Consider the following 6853-nt stretch of genomic DNA (forward strand, 5'->3'; position numbering starts at 1 on the left):
GATCTTTGGGTCCAAGTTCATAGCTCGCCGAAGGTGGCAGCACAAGCAGATAGGGTGGGAAAGAAGGCAATGGGAACTTGTCTTCATTGGTTGGGCATTGAGTATAAGCATCAGGAAGTCCAATTTAAGGAGATGTGTGAGGCAAGATCTTTACACTGAGTGTGGTGGTGGAGGCAGATATGAAAGAGGTGTTTAGGAGGGTTTTAGATGGGCGCATGGATACTCAGGGAATGGGAGGATATGGATCTCAGAGGCGATCAGTTTAACTTGGCATCATGTTTGGCACAGACACTGGGGCCAAAGGGCCTGATGTGCGCTATGTTGTACACACTGTGTCCATCAATGTGTTGAGGCAAAGCATTATGTTGATCAGGGACATTGTGGGCTGAAGTGCCTGGCCCCGTGCTGTACTGTTCTATGTAGTAATGTCTACATCCCGTGAATGAATGCATTATTAAAAGGATAGACTTCTCAGCAACAAATCTCAGCACATTATTTGTCATCATCTGATAATATCCTGGGAATTTACTGAGTTCAGGGATGTGATGTTCTAAATAGACATTGAGCCCATTCTCAATTTATAACAGAGGATGAAGAAAAAGTGGCTGTCATGCATCTTTAATCGAACCCTGATCATTTGCTTTGTGAGTTGCTTTCAAGTTACTAGACTATCTCCAACTGCTGGGGAAAGGAGCTAGAGCACTAGGCCACATCGCTAGCTGCTGTTCCAATGTCCCCCCTCTGGTTGTCTGCCCTGCATTACCTCTAGTAGCATCTTGAGCAATGGTGAACCTGCACAAATGGAGCTGGCACAGTTCCAGCTTCGTGTAGGATGGAACTGCTGATGCTGGTTTAAACCGAAGATAGACACAAAATGCTGGAGTAACTCAGCGGGACGGTCAGCATCTCTGGAGAGAAGGAATAGGTGACGTTTCGGGTCGAGACCCTTCTTCTTCTTCTTCTTAAGAAGGGTCTGAAGAAGGGTTTCAATCCAAAACGTCACCCATTCCTTCTCTCCAGAGACGCTGCCTGACCCACTGAGTTACTCCAGCATTTATGTCCATCTACAGTTACCACTTTCTTTAAACTCTCTCACCTGTTGCTCAACGTTTGATGGTCACCAGAGGAATAATTTTCAGCGTAACCTTTTTTTCAGCCTGAAAAAATCCTTCTTCCTGCAAGTATTTTACTTGCTGTGTCCTTCTCAATTTATTTCAAATTCTGTTCCTTTCCAATGAGTTCTGAGTGGTGCTGGAATAGGAAGGATTTCCTTGGGGGAATTGTCTGGGCTCCTGTTGCACTGGCCATTGCCAAAAAGCTGCCTCAGGCATCTCAGCTCCTGTTTAATGTAATTCCCAAAGCTACCATATCCTTTCCCTGAAGATATTCCAAGGTTTTGTTCAAAGTCCAGAGCTCACCTGTTAGTTGTTCCAGTCTTAATTTCATTCAAATATCCTTCACATGCGCTCAGCAACCCTGCCAAGTACATTTTCCAACAACTTCTCCAGCCGTGGGCTCCATTCATACTAGTTCTATGTTATCCCACTTTCTCATTCACTCCCTACACACCAGCGGCAATTTACAGAGGGCCAATTAACCTACAAATCCGTGCGTCTTTGGGATGTGGGAGGAAACTGGAGCACCGGAGGAAACCCACGTGGTCACAGGCTACACCATTACATCAATGTCCCTATGGACGTTCCTGGCGAGGACCTGCCCCAAAAGCAGTGGACAACCCTCAACCGCATGAGGACGGGCGTCAGACGCTAAGGAGTAGCGATGAAGAGGTGGGGCCTCGTGGTCAGCGCCTCCTGCGAGTGTGGGGACCCAGCACAGAAAGTGGAGCACATAGTCGCCAGTTTCCCCAAACACCGGCCACCGAATGGTGAACGAGGTCTGATTGACCTGGACGATGACACGTTGGCCTGGCTCGCCTCAACGGAGCTGCAAGTCTAAAAGACAGACGACAGAAGAAGACAGGGTGAACGTGCAAACTCCACACAAACAGCACCTGAGGTCAGGAGAAACCCAGTAAAGAACAAGAGAGGGCAGTTCCAAAAACAGGCTTTGGGGAACATCGGAAAACATGAAACAAGGAGAAAGAATTTGCTGTAACTGGAATTTACCGTACTGTACTACCAAATGACATAGAAATAAGCCCACCTCTGTCTCTACTCCACTCACACTTGCTGCTTCTACCTATCACTGGCTTTGTTCTTCCTGGTTTCTTCTGGTCCATACCTCTATTTTGTTGGCTGTCCATTTGGTTTAGGTTTTGGTTTATTATTGTCATGTGTACAGAGGTACAGTGAAAAGCTTTGTTTTGCCTGATATCTAATCAGATCAGATAATACTATACATAAATACAATCAAGTCAAACTCAAATACAATAGGTAGAGCAAAGGGGAAGATACAGAGTGCAGAATATAGTTCTCAGCATTGTAGCGCATCAGTTCCAGAGACAATGTCTAAAGCCCGCAATGGGGTAGAGGTGAATCAGACAGTACCCTAGCTTATTTTTTTTTTTTTTTCAGTACCCTAGCTTATTTTTTTTTTTTTTTTTTTTTTTTTTTTAATTTCAAAATATACTTTATTCAATTGGAAAATATATACAATTTCTGAACCATTCCAACAAAATTCATCCGACATTTTCGGAGACTATACAAACTTTTTTCAGTACAATTTTTTACATTTGTCAAATATCACCAAACAGTCCCCCACCAGTGCCACTCTGTGGCCCCTGTTCAAGTAATAAATATATACAATGTGTACACAGTGCGAAAATTTCCATCTGACATTTCAAGTTCCACAAAAGATGTCCCCCACCCGTGCCACTCATGTGGCTCCCTGGTGTGGGATACCTTCCCTTAATTTAACTTGAGGGGCGTCTCCACCATACTGTGTCCCCCATGTCCAGCAGCGGAAGGACCCTAGACTGTGGCCCTCCCCCACCGAGCCTTGGCGTTGGCTGCACCAAGCTTCAGCGAGTCCCTTAGCACGTACTCCTGCAGTCTGCAGTGGGCCAGTCGGCAACATTCCCCGACGGACATCTCGCTCTGCTGGGTGGTGAGCAACGCTCGGGCAGACCAAAGAGCGTCTTTCACCGAGTTGATGACCCTCCAGCAGCACTCGATGTCAGTCTCTGAATGTGTCCCTGGGAACAGTCCGTAAATCACAGAGTCCTCTGTGACGGAGCTGTTCGGGATAAATCGTTCCAGGGACCCTTTCATACCTCTCCAGACTCGTTTTGCAAATCCACACTCTGCAAAGAGGTGGGCAACCGTCTCCTCTCCATAGCAACCGTCCCGGGGGCAGCGTGCGCTGGTAGTGAGGTTCCGACGGTGCAGGAAGGATCTAACCGAGAGGGCTCCCCTCACCGCCAGCCAAGCCAGGTCTTGGTGCTTGTTGGTCAGTTCTGGCGATGAGGCATTTTGCCAGACAAGCTGGGCAGTCTGCTCTGGGAACCACGCCACCGGATCCATCGAGTCCTTTCCCTGCAGTGCCTGCAGGACATTCCGTGCTGACCACTGCCCGATGGACTTGTGGTCAAAGGTGTTGGTCCGGAAGAACCTGTCAACAGACGTCAGATGGGGCGGCAATGTCCAGCTGACTGGTACATTGCGTGGCATCTGCGCCAGGCCCATCCTTCGCAACACCGGGGACAGGTAGAACCTCAGCAGGTAGTGGCACTTAGTGCCCACGTGCCTTGGCTCTACACTCCGCCTGATGCAGCCACACACAAAGGTGGCCATCAGGATGAGGGCGACGTTGGGCACGCTTTTGCCCCCGTTGTCTGCCGACTTGTACATGGTGACCCGTCGTACCCGGTCCATCCTCGACCCCCAGATGAACTGGAAGACGGCCCGGGTGATCCCCGTGGCGTAGGAGGGAGGGACAGGCCACACTTGTGCCAAGTACAGCAGACCCAAGAGCACCTCACACCTGATGACCAAATTTTTCCCGGTTATGGAGAGGGAGCGTTGCTTCCACAGCTCCAGCTTCCTCCCCACCTTGGCTATCCGCTCCAGCCAATTCTTGTTACTCGACTCAGCCCCCCCGAACCAGATTCCCAGCACCTTCAAGAAGTCAGGCTTGATGGTGAAGGGGATGGAAGATCGGTCGGGCCAGTTGCCAAAGAGCATGGCCTCGCTCTTCCTGCGGTTCACCCTGGCTCCCGTGGCCGACTCAAACTGGTCACAGATGCTGATCAATCTGCGGACCGACCTTGGATCCGAGCAGAAGACGGCGACATCGTCCATGTACAGGGAGGTCTTGACCTGAATGCCCCCACTGCCTGGCAATGTCACTCCTCTTATGCTCGCATCCTTCCTGATGGACTCGGCAAAAGGTTCAATACAGCAAACAAACAAGACAGGAGAAAGAGGGCAACCCTGCCTGACTCCAGACCTTACAGGGAAACTGTCTGATTCCCACCCATTGATTTGGACTGCACTACGGATGTTGGTGTAGAGCAGTTTGATCCAATTTCGGATTCCCTCCCCAAAACCCATTTTGGAGAGCACGTCCCTCATGTACGTGTGCGCTATCCTGTCGAAGGCCTTCTCCTGGTCCAAGCTGACTAGGCAGGCATCCACCCGTCTGTCCTGCACGTAGGCGATGGTATCTCTCAGCAGCGCTAGGCTGTCTGAGATTTTCCTGCCAGGTACAGCACAGGTCAGTACCCTAGCTTATTTTTTTTTTTTTTTTAATTTCAAAATATACTTTATTCAATTGGTAAATATATACAATTTCTGAACCATTCAAAACAAAATTCATCCGACATTTTCGGAGACTATACAAACTTTTTCCAGTACAATTTTTTACATTTGTCAAATTTCACCAAACAGTCCCCCACCAGTGCCACTCTGTGGCCCCTGTTCAAGTAATAAATATATACAATGTGTACACAGTGCGAAAATTTCCATCTGACATTTCAAGTTCCACAAAAGATGTCCCCCACCTGTGCCACTCATGTGGCCCCCTGGTGTGGGATACCTTCCCTTAATTTAATTTGAGGGGCGTCTCCACCATACTGTGCCCCCCATGTCCAGCAGCGGAAGGACCCTAGACTGTGGCCCTCCCCCACCGAGCCTTGGCGTTGGCTGCACCAAGCTTCAGCGAGTCCCTTAGCACGTACTCCTGCAGTCTGCAGTGGGCCAGTCGGCAACATTCCCCGACGGACATCTCGCTCTGCTGGGTGGTGAGCAACGCTCGGGCAGACCAAAGAGCGTCTTTCACCGAGTTGATGACCCTCCAGCAGCACTCGATGTCAGTCTCTGAATGTGTCCCTGGGAACAGTCCGTAAATCACAGAGTCCTCTGTGACGGAGCTGTTCGGGATAAATCGTTCCAGGGACCCTTTCATACCTCTCCAGACTCGTTTTGCAAATCCACACTCTGCAAAGAGGTGGGCAACCGTCTCCTCTCCATAGCAACCGTCCCGGGGGCAGCGTGCGCTGGTAGTGAGGTTCCGACGGTGCAGGAAGGATCTAACTGAGAGGGCTAGCTACGGTACCCTAGTACCCTAGCTTATGGAAGGACCGTTCAGAAGCCTGATAACAGAGGGGAAGAAGCTGTTCCAGAATCTGGTGCTTTTAAGCTTCTGTCCCTTCTTCTGGACAGGAGTAGGGGGGAAGACGAAATGACCAAGGTGGTTGTTCCTGACAGCTTTCACTACGATGAGAAATTAGTTGGATTTAGTAAGTTTCCCAAAACCTTAGCTTTTACTTCAGAGATTCTCCACTTTCACTCTCTGTCTGGGACTGCTCAGTTATTAAAATATTTTCAGCATATTACCAACCTTATTTGAATATATTAAATATCAGCATATATTTAAATATCATTATCATGAATATAAATATCATTAGATATTTAATCACTGCAAAGTTAATAATTAATCAGTGCAGGAAGGTAGGGTGCAGATTTATCCTCAATGCATTCTATGTCAATGCATTGTGTGTTCCTATGAACATAGAACTGTACTGCAACGGAACAACAGGTCCTTCGGTCCACAATGTCCATGCTGAGCGTGCTAAAACTAATCTCCACTGCCTGCATGTGATCCATATCCCTCCATTCGCTGTATATCCATGTGCCTATCTAAAAGCCTCTTAAACACCACTGTGATATCTGCCTCCATCACCACCCCCAGCAGCACATTCCAGTCCCCCACCTAATAACTCCCTGATTTAAAAAAAAACTTCTGAATTAGGACAATGCTTCCTTTGTGTTCGATAAGTGTCTGAGTCATAGTTTTTAATGAACCATGACTCAATGCTGCTAAAGTGTACTGAACTATGATAGCAGACTGTTGAGCCTTGTGTAAATGGGACCATTGAATAACTTGTTGTATTGCGCTGGGCATTGGAGCTTGTGATGAGGAGCCCTATCACTATCAGCAACTCCATCGAATGTCATCACTAACGTCACCACGTCTCAGCAGTTAGACACAAAATGCTGGAGTGACTCAGCGGGCCAGGCAGCATCTCTGGAGAAAAGGAATAGGTGACGTTTCGGGTCGAGACCCTTCATCAGACACATCTCAGCAGTTGCTAGTTCACAGTGTAACTGCCAGCTACCTCCTCTGGTTAAAAAAAAGACACAAGTTGCCGGAGTAGCTCAACAGGTCACGGCAGCATTTCTGGAGAACATGGATAGGTGGCGTTTCAAGTCACCCCAAAACAACGCCTATCCATGTCCTCCACAGATGCTGCCTGACCTGCTGAGTTACTCCAGCACTTTGTGTCTTTTTTTTTGGTAAACCAGCACCTGCAGTTCCTTGTTTCTATATCTCCTGTGGCATCCGTCTTACTGTTCTGAGTTTGTTGCTTTGCAGTGCTTTAGCCAGCAGCTTG

The 6853-nt window shown here is 48.3% G+C and overlaps 1 protein-coding gene across 3 annotated transcripts in view; it reads right to left on the minus strand.

Annotated features, from left to right (window-relative positions):
• Positions 1 to 5006, minus strand: part of ptpro (protein tyrosine phosphatase receptor type O) — a 131872-nt gene extending 126866 nt beyond the window's left edge. For all 3 annotated transcript variants that reach the window (XM_033039539.1, XM_033039538.1, XM_033039537.1), the window contains exon 1: positions 4996 to 5006. The gene's annotated coding sequence lies outside the window, so the exon portion shown is untranslated. The remainder of the gene's footprint in view (positions 1 to 4995) is intronic.
• Positions 5007 to 6853: the final 1847 nt, after the last annotated feature.

The sequence above is a fragment of the Amblyraja radiata genome, chromosome 21 (genome assembly GCF_010909765.2).
Source record: "Amblyraja radiata isolate CabotCenter1 chromosome 21, sAmbRad1.1.pri, whole genome shotgun sequence".
NCBI lineage: Eukaryota > Metazoa > Chordata > Chondrichthyes > Rajiformes > Rajidae > Amblyraja > Amblyraja radiata.